Raw genomic sequence first — 14,125 nt, forward strand, 5'->3', positions numbered from 1 at the left:
CTGTGTCTCCTGCATTGGCAGGTTGATTCTTTACCACTGCATCACCAGGGAAGCCCTTAGTTGTATGGCTTATAAAATGGGGTTACTATAATGGTCAGACCCTCATAATCTGGTTATGACTCAAGATTTGGTCAGAATAATGCCTGACCTTATTCAGTGTTTGATCACGGCTGGCTCTTATTGTTCTCATTCTGAGGTTTGACATGGCCCTATCCCAGTTTTGGTATCTCAATCCTAAGAGTTTAATTATGCTTCCCGAAGTTAAGGAAGGGCACAGTACGGGGTCCTTTTGAGGAATCTAACAACATCTAAGCCCTAGCTTCCTCCTGGGTTCGCTCCCATTTTTCTCAGTCTGTGCAGTCTTCATGTAGTCTGCGTAGGGAGATATGGTTCTTTATTCCCTGTTTATGGCAGAAACGTTATACTTGGAATAGTTCAGGGCTGAGCTTCTTTCAGTGTAAAAGCCCTTGCCTTTTGAGGTTTAAAAGCTTTAGTTTTTGAAAACCAAAAGATTTTTCTTTGTGTAGTCTATCTTCCCCACAATGTGAGAGGAGGAATACAGTACAAAGAGTTAAAGGAAATACAAGAGGCAAATCTCAGTTAATATCTCAAAATATTATTCCTCTACAATGTTTATGTTTAGGTTCTTCTCTGTTCCTGAAAATCCTTTTTGCTATCAATTAGAATTTTATATATTCAAGCTGCAATTTGAGTGCCTCCTCTTCTTGGAAGCACTCATCACTCCAGTCCAAAGTGTTTTCTTTTTCTAATTTTATTAATGCAGTCGTTACCACATGCATTTGAAATGGTTTGGTACATACTCTGTTTTCCCCACTACACTACATGTGACTTGGGAATAAACTCTATACTTTTTTTTATACCTATATTCTCTCTAGTACCTAACATAGGGCTTGATAAGTAGAGGTAGTTAAAAATGGTGAACATAATGGGTTGGCCAAAAAGTTCATTTGGGTTTTTCCATAACATCATGCAGAAAAGCTTGAAGGAACTGTTTGGCCAACCGAGTAATTAAACAAATTGCTTGCTTAGTCGCTCAGTTGCACCCAACTCTTTGAGATCCTTTGGGATTTTTCAGGCAAGAATATGGGAGTGGGTTGCCATTTCGTCCTCCAGGGGATCTTCCCGGACCCAGAGATCCAACCCCAGTCTCCAGTGTCTCCTGCACTGCAAGATTCTTTGTCTGCTTAGCCATCAGGGAAACCCAATTAAACAAATTACAAGAGATTTTATGCAAGGGCTTATATTTCTTTCTGAATCTCTACCTACATTTTCTTGGTGTTTTGAACAGGCCTGTGTGTTGCTATGGATCCTTGCTTGATATTCATGTATTTGTTGCAGGAAGGGGGACCCCTTCCAGGGCCTGAGAGTGGACTCTTGTTTAACACGCTGATATGAATCATTGGAGGAGAAATGCATACTAACAAAGCAGAAGACTTTATTGGGAAAGGGCAACTGGGCGGAGAGCAGAAGGGTGAGGGAAGCCAGGAGAACTGCTCCACCACAAGTCTCGCTGTACTGGGCCATGCTAAGTTGCTTCAGTCGTATCCTACTCTTTGCAACCATATAGACTATAGCCTGCCAGGCTCCTCTGACTATGGGATTTGCGGGGCAAGAATAGTGGAATAGGTTGCCGTGCCCTCCTCCAGGGGATCTTCGCGATCCAGGGATCAAAGCCACATCTCCTACGACTCCTGCATTGCAGGCCTATTCTTTACCTCTGAGCCACCGGGTTAGCCCATGTGGCGCGGGCCTATGGTAACAGGGTTAGTTTCCGGGTTGTCTCCGGCCAATCATCTTGCTTGGCCCGCCTTTGGGCTGCCTCGGGGTCCTTTCTGGCAGTGCGCGCATCTCTGTCGTCAGAACAGATTTCAGCGTGAGGGTTTCTGGGAGATCGACAGGAGGGACTGGCTGGTATGTCCTCCTTCTGTTTCTGGTCCCTTCAGAATTTTTCCAGGTTAGTTTTGTGAGACACTTCATGGGTTGGCCTCTCCTCCCTTGTTTTGGCTCCGCCAGAATTCTCTGGTTAGTTTTCCGGCAGCAGCATGGCGTTCTTTATCAGGCCCTCTTATTGTGAGACAACTCAGGCAAGTGGTTATTATCGTGACTGGCCGAGGTGGGCGGTTTTGGTCAACGGTTCCTTAACAAAGCTAGATACAATGACTAATCTTTATTCCAGTTAAAAAACATTAAGTACGCTAATGTGCCAGCCATTTTACCAAACTCGGAAGATGCAAAATTGAATAAGGCTTGCCATCCAAGTTAGAGGTTCTTAAAACAAGCAATTTAAATGTTACTTATCCCAAGTGGCTCAGCGGTAAAGAATCACCTGCCAATGCAGGAGACGCAGGTTTGATCCCTGGGTTGGAAAGATCCCCTGGAAGAAGAAATGGAAATCCACGCTAGTATTCTTGCCTGGAAAAATCCCATGAACAGAGAGAAACCTACCGGGCTACAGTCCATGGGGTCACAAGAGTCAGACATGACTCAGCAACTGAGCACGCATGCAAACCTAGTACAATATCTGACTCATGGTAGCCCTGAGAACTTTATTAGAGAGGGAATAAATTAACAAACTGATGGAATTAGTGATGTCTTTACTTCAGAGCACAGAGCAGATAACTTTTGTTTACTCCAAGGAAGTCTTGAAGGAGACTGTGACCAAGCTGAGTCTTAAAGGATGAACAACAGCAAAGAAAGCAAAAGTTGAGAGACAAACTTGACAGCATAAGCAAGAACATGGTGGTGTAAAGAACAAAATTATGTCCTTTATATTAAAAAAAAAAAAGCAGTTTTGTTTATATTTTAGCAAAAATACATTTTCTGTGCAACATAAGATTATGGTTTAGAGTGTGGACTGTGGAGCCAGACAGCCTAGGTATAAATTTGGCTTTATCACTTATAACTTGCTCTTTACTCTTAGTGAAATATCTTACCCTGTCTTGCCTAGGTACCCCACTTGTAAGATTGGAAATCATACTTCTTAATGTTATCATGAACTTCAAATGAAGCAAGATATTTAAAACCTTCAAAAGTGTCTAAAAAGTGCTTGATACATTTTAGTTTATGAAGATTAAATATCATTTTCTTTCTTTCTTCTTCTTTTTTTTTGCCAACATTTCATTAGAAGTAGTTCCTATTTACCATTATTGTGATCCTTGTTTTCTGCCCAGAGATTCTCAGTAGGGAGACAGTAGGAAGAATGGTCCACGCTCTTAGGAAACTCAGTAGAATAATTTGGGGATGGGGTCATTTAAAATCACATATCTATTTGGCTTCCCTCCTTCCGCCCAATTTCAGAAGTACTGTCACCTTTTTAGTTAATCACTGTTATGGGAAGGGGAAGAGTGCACTGTGACTTTTATTCAGGGATGTTGGGACAGAAGAATGACTTTGAATTTAATTTTATAGGCATTCTAGATACAGAATCAAGACAGTTCTAGATTAAAACAGTTGACATATCTGACCTCAGGTCTCTTCATGTTTTACCGATTTGTGTTGGTTCCAGGACTAGGAAAATACCAAGAATGTACACTTGTTCTGGATATACCAAAGCCTCAGTGATTTCTAGTAAGTACACCACAACCAACCTATTTCATTGTTTTCTTCTGATGAAAATATATTTTTGAACATTTTTCTACAATGAATCAAGATAAAATAGAAATGAACAGAAAACTTTTCAATGTTTTGACTCAAAAATCATAAATTTTAAGTTATGGCAAAGAAGTTTCACATGATAAATATTACTTTGTGCAAGGATGGATTTTGGCTTACCTGTAGTTTTCATTTGCTGGAGGAAGTAGTTGGAAAGTATGATATGGGAATTTGGAGTGTGTTGCAATGATTTCTTGGCTCCAAGGTATTTAAAACCTATCCATTTTTCAGTTAGATTTATCAGTCAAATTTACAAAGACTTTCATTTAGCTAAAAGTGATTAATCATTAAGATTTTTTCCATGTGTTTTATTTCTGACTTATACCACAATTTTAATCAAAACAAATCTTACCTATTTGGTCAGAAAACCCCACTATGTGTTAAACACAGGTTGTTGCTTTACTTGTAAAGTGAAATAACTCTTGAAACTTAAGATTTAGATGATACAAATACAGGATGCTATGCTCTATTTTGTTTTTTAAAACCATGTAACTCAATAGAAACTGTAATTTAAAACCCGGGACATCTTCTAATGTTGTGGTTTAGTGACTAACACAGTTAATTCATAAAATAATATTCTGCATTCATCCATTACTATAATTACAGTTGACCCTTGAACAACGTGAGTTTTAACTTTGTGGGTCCATTTATACTTGAGGTTTTTTTTTTTTCCAATAAATATACAGTAGGACACAGTCTGTGGTTGGTTAAATCTGTTCCTGCTGAACTGTGGATCTTGAGGCCCGACTATGGGACTTGAGCATCCTTGGGTTTTGGTAGCTGCAGCAAGTCCTGGAACCAAGTCCCCAAGGATACCAAGGGATGTTATAATGCAGTATGATGATGCAACAACTCAATACAGGTGTGGCATTTTGATGTACTGCAAATTGCTACTTTCAAACTACTTTTTAGATCTAGTCCCTTATACCAGATACATCATAAATAATTACATGTAATAATAATGATATAAATTTGTGCAATATTTTGCAGTCTTCAAAGTATAATAGTTTTTAAAGTTTTCTTTCAACTGCTTGCGAATCAAGTAAAAAAGGAGCCTCCATTAGAAGGAATAGTAGTTTAGGATTAGAGCACATAATAAATGTGAGACGTGTGTTAGCGTGCATTGACTATGTAAAATTTAAAATGTCTTAACTCTTCTAATCCCATGGACAGAGGAGCCTTGCGGGCCAAAGTCCATAGGGTCTCTAAAAGTTGGACCTGACTGAAGAGACTTAGCACGCATGTACAACTCTTCTAATCCTCATAAGAAACCTCTGATGAGGGACTAACATTATCCTCATTTTACGTAAAAAGGAACTAAGATGGAAACCAAGTTAACATAACTACTTCCTAGTAGAAGAACAATTGACACAAACATATGTCTGATGTGGAGTCTGCATTCTTAACAATAATGTCACACGGCCTGCTATAATGTTTCCTTGCTATCCCTGATGAAGTCACTCATTTCTTTCAGAAACAATACCTGGTTAGGCTATTTTGACACCCCATGATTCCAGCCTTAATCAACTATATGATTCATTTGAAAGTAGTTCCTTATACACAGAGTGTGAAGTTATCAGCTTAGCAAAGAATTAATTTTACATGTACAGTTAGTGAAAGCTACCTCTCATTGTTGGGAAAGCATTTGTTTCTATCCAGACGGTCCTGGGTCCCAATCATCTCATCTTTTGGTCTTATTTCCTCGTCTTCCGTAAGAACCTACATTGTCCTTGCAGATCCTGCTGGCTGAGCAGCCTGTCATTTCTTGGACAATCTTTCCAAGCTGGCAGACATGCTATTCCAAGGCTCTCACAGTTGTTATGAGTTTCATGGGAGATTTACAGATTCCTTCCACAGATATCTCATTTTCCTGCTGATACTACTGCTTGCTTTCCTTGCTGTAAATCCTTATTATCTCACTTTATTTCTCTATTTTCTCCTTTCTTTCTAGCCATACTGCTGCTGCTTCCCTCCACTCACTTCTCTTTATCCCTGTGCTGTTGGCATTCTCATTTAGACATCCGTCTTGTTATGTCTGCTTGCTTATTTGTAGTGGTATATGCAGGCCTTCCTATTTTTTTTTTTTTCCATCTATCCTCCATAAGCATCACCATTTTGTCAGAAAGGACCACCTTCTGGGTAACACCATCAGGAATACATTTCTCCCCCAGGAAATATGACAAAAACCTTTCTCTCCAATGCTTTCCGTTCTTTCCCTTTAAAGCATTTCTCTGCTGAAGCAGCTAAGTGGCTGCACAACATAATCCTGTATAAAGCTGGCAGAAATGCTATTGCAGGGAATTTGTGTAACTCTTTACTGTCCATTTTGTATAAGAGTCAAAGCTATGTGAATAATCCTTCAATGAATTTTCACTCAAAATACACTTTTTAAGCAATTAGGATCCATCAGCCCTGTCAGACCCTTCATTGTGGATTTCCCTTTGTTGTTCCAATGTGTTCTGTCCTTAAACACCACCCTTCGTAGCTAACTATATAGGCTGCATCAATGGGCTTCATTTCCCTCTGGCTTGTGGTTTGGGCTCAGAATATGGGAGATGCTAGCTAGCCAGGGACAGGGGCTTCCCAGGTGGCTCAGTGGGTAAAGAATGTGCCTGGAGATGAAAGAGACACAGGAGAAGCAGGTTTGATCCCTGGGTTGAGAAGATCTCCTGGAGAGGACATGGCAACCCACCCCAGTGTTGTTGCCTGGACAATGTCATGGACAGAGGAGCCTGGTGGGCTACAGTCCATGGGGTTGCAAAGAGTCAGAAATGACTGAAGCACATGATCACACACACATGCAGCAGAGATGGAGGGCGCCGAAGAAGGAATATTTATCATCTTAGTTCTTTCTCTCTATGGAGTCTTCTTCAGGGTGATGGCACTGCTGTTGAAAAGGCCACCATTTCGGGATCACAGAAAGCCCTCTCCATATAACGACCCTCTCCAGGTTCTCTAATTGCTCCCTTCCCTTATCCTTCCGTATGGGCTTTCCTCTCTGTTAGCTTCCAAGTTCTGACTTATCCATTATTGATTCCCCAGTTCCTGCTATACCCCTTGAAGTGAGTCTCCTTATTGAACAGCCCTCAAATTACAAACTCTGAGCATGGCATCTGTCTTCTAAACTGACTGGCACAGACTTGGAATATCAAGACGCTGTTGCCTTTAAGAAACTTGCAACTGTAGAAAAAGGAGTCAATCATGTAAGCACATAAGTGACTTATGAATTATAGAACACGTGATAGAAACAGATATAAGGTACAGTGAATTCACACTGGAAAAAGTGATTCGTTCCATGCAGGAAGAGCCTATCAGAGAGGGCTTCTTTGAGTAATGTTCAAGTGATTCATGGAGTGATGAACTTGTTATCGATGGTTTCATGAATGGATTGGGCTGAGACTGGGGCAGAAAGGCCACTGTCAGATGAGGAAACAGAACTGGTAAAGCAAGAAAGCCTGGGACATTATTCTGTGTGCAGACAACTTCATACTCATGATAGCCAGAGCTTACCGTGGGAGAAGGGGCATGTAAGTTCAGACAAATCTGAAGATCTGAGAGGCTTTAATATATCATAGTGAGGAATTTGGACTTTACTGTGTATGTCTTGTGGGAGCCACAGAAGTTTGTATGCTAGAAAGTAGAAAAATAGGGCTTTCCTGGTGGCTTGGTAGTAAAGAATTCATCTGCCAATGCAGGGAACATGGGTTGGACCCCTGGTCCAGGAAGAGCCACACGCTGCAGAGCAACTAAGCCCATGAGCCACAATTACTGCGCCTACTGAGCTTGTGCTCTAGAGCCTGAGAGCTGCAACTGCTGAGCCTGTGTGCTGCGGCTGCTAAAGCCGGGCACCCCGGAGCCTGTGCTCTGCGACAAGAGAAGCCACCACAAGGAGAAGCCCGCACACGGCAGGGAAGAGTCCCCCCTGCTCACTGCAACTAGAGCAAAGCCCATGCAGCAAAGAAGACTAAGCACAGCCAAAACTAAATAGTGTTTTTTTTTAAGTAGAAAAGTAAGTTTTGTCTTCAGAGCATTTTGGTGACAGTGAAGCTCATTTGAAGGAGACATGGGGAAGAGCAAAGAAGCTGAGAAGAGGCAAGAGACTGATTAAAGCAATAATAATATAAAGAGAGATTGAAAAGGCAAAACAAAACTTGTCCATCTATTAGAAATGGAGGTGAGGGAGAAAGAGCCAACTCTTAAGATGATACCCAGGTGTCTGGCTTGGTGGTTGGTAGTGTCATTTCATGAGACTTGCAGTGCACAAAAAGGATGCACTTTGGGGATAAAATAATGGTTCACTTTGGGGTTGAGTTTGTTGTAGGATACTCACATGAAGCAACTGAAGTGCAAATGGGAACTTTGTAGCAATGATACAGATATGAGCACCACCATAAAACAGATGTAGATGCCACTGTAGAAGTGCTTGAAATAACCAGAAATAACCAGGAAGGGTGTTTCTCTTAGTAAGAGAAGGGCAAGGAGAGTACCAGCCAAATTTATGTGATGATTAAAAAAAGAAACAGGGTATTCAGAACATGCTAAGCATTACATGAGTCAATTTCTTCTGTACCTTATTTGACCTGAACCATATAGCTAGGTTGTAGTCATTTTATTTTCCTAAGTTCACAAATGAAGAAACTCCAGCTTAGAGAGTTAAGCTAAAGTCACAAAACAGTGGTAAAAATGAAGCTGGAATTTAAAACTTTTAACTCTTTCCCAGTACATCATATTGTCTTCTTACTGCTTTATTTTAGCAATGCTGGAGAAGGATATGGCCAGCCACTCCAATACTGTTGCCTGGAGAATTCCATGGACAGATGTACCTGGCAGGCCATGGTTCATGGGGTCGCAGAGTTGGACACAACCGAAGCAACTTAGCACTCATGAACAAAACAGGGCTTCCCAGGCGGCACAAGTGGTAAGAATCTGCTTCCCAAAGCAGGAGATGTAAGAGACGTGGGTTTGATCCCTGGGTTGGGAAGATCCCCTGGAGTAGGAAATGGCAACCCACTCCAGTATTCTTGCCTGGGAAATCCCACTGACAGAGGAGCTTGGCAGAGGAGCAATGGGCTACACAGCCCATTGGGTCGCAAAAGAGTTGAACACAACTGAGTGACTTAACACTGCACTGATGAACAAAAAGCATGGAATAAAGAATAGGAAAAAAATATAGACAAAGGACTCTTGGGATTCATCAAAAATAGCTCTAGTGATAAAAATGTTTGCCTATCCTCTATAATGTGCCATTGGATAAAACATTTCAATTTGAAAATGCAACCTTGTTTATTTTACATGTTTGGAAAGTACACTGCAAATTTCACTCATTTAACTTTTTATGCTCTTGTTTTCTTAACCTAAAGGTACTTTAGCCCTTCTCTGCTCACCCTGACTGTCCTTGTAGCATTTGCTCACTGGCTCACAGTAAGGCACAGTGTAGCTTCATTAAAAGAGCCAGGGCTCTAAACGCTGGCATAGCCTTCTTTCAGAACTGCCCCAGTTTTCACTTACAATTCAGCATTACAAGGGGTATAGATCTTGAAACTAATTTGGAAGCAGAAAAAGGCATCTGTACCAGGTTTGTGCTTCACACTTACTTCCATATTAATTTCCTGAATCATAATCTAAGGCCATGAATCGGAAGTGCCTTGCGAAGGTAAATGCAAAGATAAGAGTGCTTAGATTAACGCTAATGCTCTGCATTATGCAACATGACCCATAAACCAGAATATTCTTATTATTCCATGATGTAATCATTTAGAGCTGACTTTCACAGGATGGAGTCATGATTTACTAAAGGAAAAGAGTTCATCAGAAAAGTCTTTATACATATCCTAGTGCCAATTTCTGGGTATTTTGCTGAAGCCTTACAAGTCAGCTTTAAAGAAACAGATTGAATCAAAGGAGACTCATCATGTGGGCCTGCTTCCCTCTTCAGTTAAAAAGAAATGAATCTGACAGAATGCCTCCATCATCAAATTAGATGCAGATTTATTTGGTAGGGAGAGGATAAGGAACCACTTTTACAAATTGTGAATTGCTTCTGTTCCTCAGTGAAATAGGAAACAAAGTCAACTTGAGAGTCAGTGAGTGAGGAGGTGTTGGTGATAAGAAGAAAAAGGAGGGGAGATACAGATAAGTTTTCGAGCACAGGAATGTCAGTTGATTGGAGAAAAGCAGTAGGCTTATCAAGCTGGGCGGGGGGTGGGAAGGTGGGAGGCAGGCAGAGCTCACTTGAAGTTTGTGGTCATCAACTAAAAGTAAAACCTGTCAGTTTTCCTCCATCTATGTTCACCAGAGGAATGTAATCTCATGTAAACAGAGTTAGATTTAGCAAGAAAGAACTCTGAAGAGACAGCAGGACAAGGCAGTTATGTTTATGTATTGTAGTGATTATACTGATATAACACAGAACCTAAGATAGTTAAGGAGAGAGAATATGAGGGGATCATGGGTAGTAAAAATAAGGACAATCAATCAATAAAATTGGTGAATGGTGGAAAAAGGCTATCCTAGAGGTTGACATGGATTAAAAAATAATTATCTTAGATTTTAAAAATTACTGAGTGAGAAATTATAGAAAAAAAAGTAAAAGAATAATAAACAATCTAGATGTTATAAGTTTGAGAATATTGCAGCAAAAATGTATGAGGATAGACGTAAGGGACATTTTTTTCCTTTAGCTAGACATCTGGTTACCTAGCTTAAAGTACATATTTGAACAGTATTCTCTTGATTATCTGCTAAACAAAGAGAGTTTGTTTCATGCATATAAATGTATGAACATCTCACAGTAAGATTCTAATTGATTTGTACGTAGTAAACCTATCACATAAGGTGGGACCAAGGTATGCTAAGTGTCTGTTTAAAATGCCCTGAATTTCAAAGGGCTGTAGCTCAGGAATTATGTTAGCCATATGATCTCATATATCATAATTTCTTGACAAGATTATCCTATATTTTATTTTATATTTTCTCCTAGGAAAGGAGAATTCTGAAAATGACAATGGTGTGAGCTTTCTGGAAAGGTATTTACTTTCCAGTAAGTCAAAATTTTAAGAAAGCAAAGGCTCTCATTAATTTGGCGAAATGATTTTAAGACAGTATGTACCAATTAAACTCTTAAGTTAGTGTCTCTGCTTAATACAGCTTCATCTCAGTATTGGGTTTTATTATTGTATTATTCACTGTTTTGATAAAATAAGATCTCATGGATATTTTAATGGGCCTTTGTCTGGTTACTAGTATGATTAAAATCTTTCTCTCATTTTAGTCTCATATTTAGTTTGTTGGGTATCAATTTATGTCTTTTGTCTATTTTTCTACTTTCAGTTTATTTCTAAACAGCTAGTAAAACATTTTTAAATAATATTAATCCTCTAAGTTTGGGGACAAATACTTTGTTTTTCATTTAATTATTCAGAGTTTCAGACACATGCATTTTATACATAGTTATTCAAATTTCTTAAAAATTGTGCACAATAAGCATTTTTATTCCCATTTTGCATATAAGAAAATAGTGATCCAGACAAGGTTGAATAATCTGCCCTCAGTCCCACAAAGTGAATTTTTGATGAAGGTTTATCTGGCCCTAGAACTCATTCATTTTTCCTGGTTACTCTGTATCTGGACACACACAGTCTGATGGTCAGAGCATTTTAATAGGAAACATCTAAGAGAAGGATAAAGCAAAAAGTATAGTGAAGAAGGGCCATATTTGGGAAGTATAATTACAGCAAGAGTTGAAGAAAATAGATCTATAGAACAAAGGACAGTGATGAGTTGACAATTACTCCAGGATTTCCTGTGTGGCTGGCTGCTGATACCGTGGCATTACCCAGTGTGACAAAGGAACCAGGCACAGAGCTCTGTCACTGCAAGATGATAAGCTGAATTGTCTTCTCCACATTTCATTTCTGTTAGTGACAGTACATACAGTTTGAAATGCCTTGTACAGAAAACTCTCACCAAGTGGGGTGGAAAGGCCAAGTTCACAGTTAGACAAGTAGATGTGGACAGGTTTTCTGTACACAGATGGAACCAAATGACATGCCCAATGTGGGGTGTGTGGCAGGAGGAGCAAAGCGTCTATTAATTTTCCAGAGGAAATGCCATTGAAACAATTTAAGAAGGTAGAGGAAGATCGGGCAAGCTGGAAGAAGAATTTCTGCTACAACACAGTCTACAGGTTTCTGAAAATTCTTGTGCTCCACATTTACAGAAGAGTAGCAGGGCATATAAGAGGATAGGTTTGGGGTTGTTCACTTGAAACTTTTATGGTTTCATGAAACTTTGAAACTCTTTGAAAGTTTGTAATTAGTATACTAACAAAACCTCAAAGCAATCCTAATAAAAATACTAACACAGTTTAAAAGAGGTGTTAAGTTCCTTATACATGGAGAATTACTAGAGTAAACACAGGAAACCTACACTTAAAAAAAAAATAGGTGGAGCAGGCTTATAAAGGAGTTTTATCAGAAGGCTGAGGTCGCAGTGTTGTGGAGACAAGGGGGAAATGAAACCAGGAAGACTGTGCAATAAGTACTATTTCCAAGGTAGAGCACGTGACCAAAGTGCGCTCAGAGCCAGAGCCTGGGGTGAGTGGGCACCATGGCCAATGTGCTTCCCTTGTGTCCTCCTGCTGGGTTCAGCTGTGAGAAAGCTTGGAGGTGATCTTCACACCAGCTGGGAAAAACCTGTTCATGGATCACTGCAACTTCCATGTTATACTGATGTCAGTCTCTTATCTACAAATCATGATTGAGGCAATTTGCCCCCAGAAGTAGAGAAAATTGGATTTCAGACTTTAAGGTCATGGAAGGTCTAATTCATAGTCCTAAATATCACTCCCACCCCAGGTACTCTTTTACTTATTATATCATTTTCCTTCTTGCATTTTATCACAATTTGTATCTTTCTCCCACTTGATGCTAAGCTCTATGAGGGCAGGGACTTTATTTTATTTATTACTATGTCCACTTTGTATAGCATAATGCCTGGTGTATATGGTATCAATAAATATTTGTGAATTGAATGAATACAAGCAGCATAATCATTTATTGATTCAAAGATAAATGCTTACTATAAGCCAGTCTATGTATAAGCTGCTAAACCTGTAGCAGTGGACAAGGCTGGGATTTTGAGAAGATAGCAAGCTAGATCTAGTGACATAGATAAATATGCAATTTTAATACAATGTGTGTGATATGTACTTAAATAAGGTAGGCACTAGGTATTCTGACATCTCTATGCTAGAAGACTACAGATTTGGCTTTGGGGAAGGGAGAACGGTTTTCAGGAGAAGTGAGGTTTCATCTGAAATCTGACAGGTCATCAGCAGTGAGAGAAATTAAAAGAAAAGGGAAGGCAGAGAATTTTAGATATTTAACAGCATGTGCCAAACCTAGAACTGAGTGAACACTTGAAATATTCCGGGAAAAGTAGGTAGCTGGGGTCAGACTATAGGATCATGTAGAAACTAAGGGAATGCTAACTGCTATTAGAAGTAAACCACAAGTTCTAATCCTGGGGGGTGGGTAGGGACCGTCCTCCATGTCATACACAATTCAGGAACGTGTACCTCCTTTGTCTTCTGGGACGATCCTTTCCTAAAGTCTCACAGTCTTCTTTATTTAACAGGCAGATGCAAAAAACACACCATGGTAAAGATATATCCATGTTTTAACCAGTCTAACTCAGAAGAGATACATTTTTCCTTTTTAAAATTTATTTATTTTTAATTGAAGGATAATTGCTTTACAGTATTGCGTTGGTTTTTGCCAAACATCAACACGAATCAGCCATAGGTGTACATAACGTTCCTCTCCCTCTTGAACCTCCATCCCATTTCTCTCCCCATCCCACACCTCTAAGTTGTTACAGAGGTTTCTTGGGTCATACAGCAAATTCCCATTGGTGATCAATTTTACATATGGTAATGTATATTACCATGTTACTCTACTCTCTGCATACATCCCACCCCTATTCTTCCCCTCCCCCTGCCCAATTGTCCATAAGTCTGTTCTGCGTGTCTGGAGAACATTATTCTTGTTCTGATTCTATTGGTCAGATTTTTGTCACATGGATACAACAAATGGCAAAGAATGCTGGAAAATGTAGTCTAACTCTGTGAACAGCTGAAAAACGATTGTTTAAAAACATTTTGTTTTGTTTTGCAATTTTTATACAATTTTTAAATGCTACTTTCCATCTATAGTTATTACAAAATATTGACCAAATCCCCAGAGTTGTACAGTACATCCTTGAGCCCATCTTACATTCAATAGTTTGTGCCTCCCACTCCCCCACCCCTCTGTCACTCCTTTCCCACTTGTTAGTAACCACTAGTGTTTTCTCTAAATCTGTGTCTGCTTCTTTTTTGTTATGTTTGCTAGTGTGTTGTAGTTTTAGATCGCACATATATATAGTATCATACAATATTTGCCTTTGTTTGGCT

At 39.6% G+C, this 14,125-nt stretch overlaps 1 long non-coding RNA gene across 2 annotated transcripts in view; it reads left to right on the forward strand.

Moving 5' to 3' along the window:
- The first annotated feature begins 1,884 nt into the window (after positions 1–1,884).
- LOC110144140 (uncharacterized) overlaps positions 1,885–14,125 on the forward strand; it is a 135,947-nt gene continuing 123,706 nt past the window's right edge. Inside the window, exons 1-3 of one of the 2 annotated variants that reach the window (XR_002315804.2) lie at positions 1,885–1,975; positions 3,527–3,588; positions 8,427–9,809. This is a non-coding gene — a long non-coding RNA (uncharacterized lncRNA). Of the gene's footprint in view, positions 1,976–3,526; positions 3,589–8,426; positions 9,810–14,125 lie in introns of those variants that run through there. The other variant, XR_011482578.1, reaches the window with a different exon arrangement.

The sequence above is a fragment of the Odocoileus virginianus genome, chromosome 21 (genome assembly GCF_023699985.2).
Source record: "Odocoileus virginianus isolate 20LAN1187 ecotype Illinois chromosome 21, Ovbor_1.2, whole genome shotgun sequence".
Classification (NCBI taxonomy): domain Eukaryota; kingdom Metazoa; phylum Chordata; class Mammalia; order Artiodactyla; family Cervidae; genus Odocoileus; species Odocoileus virginianus.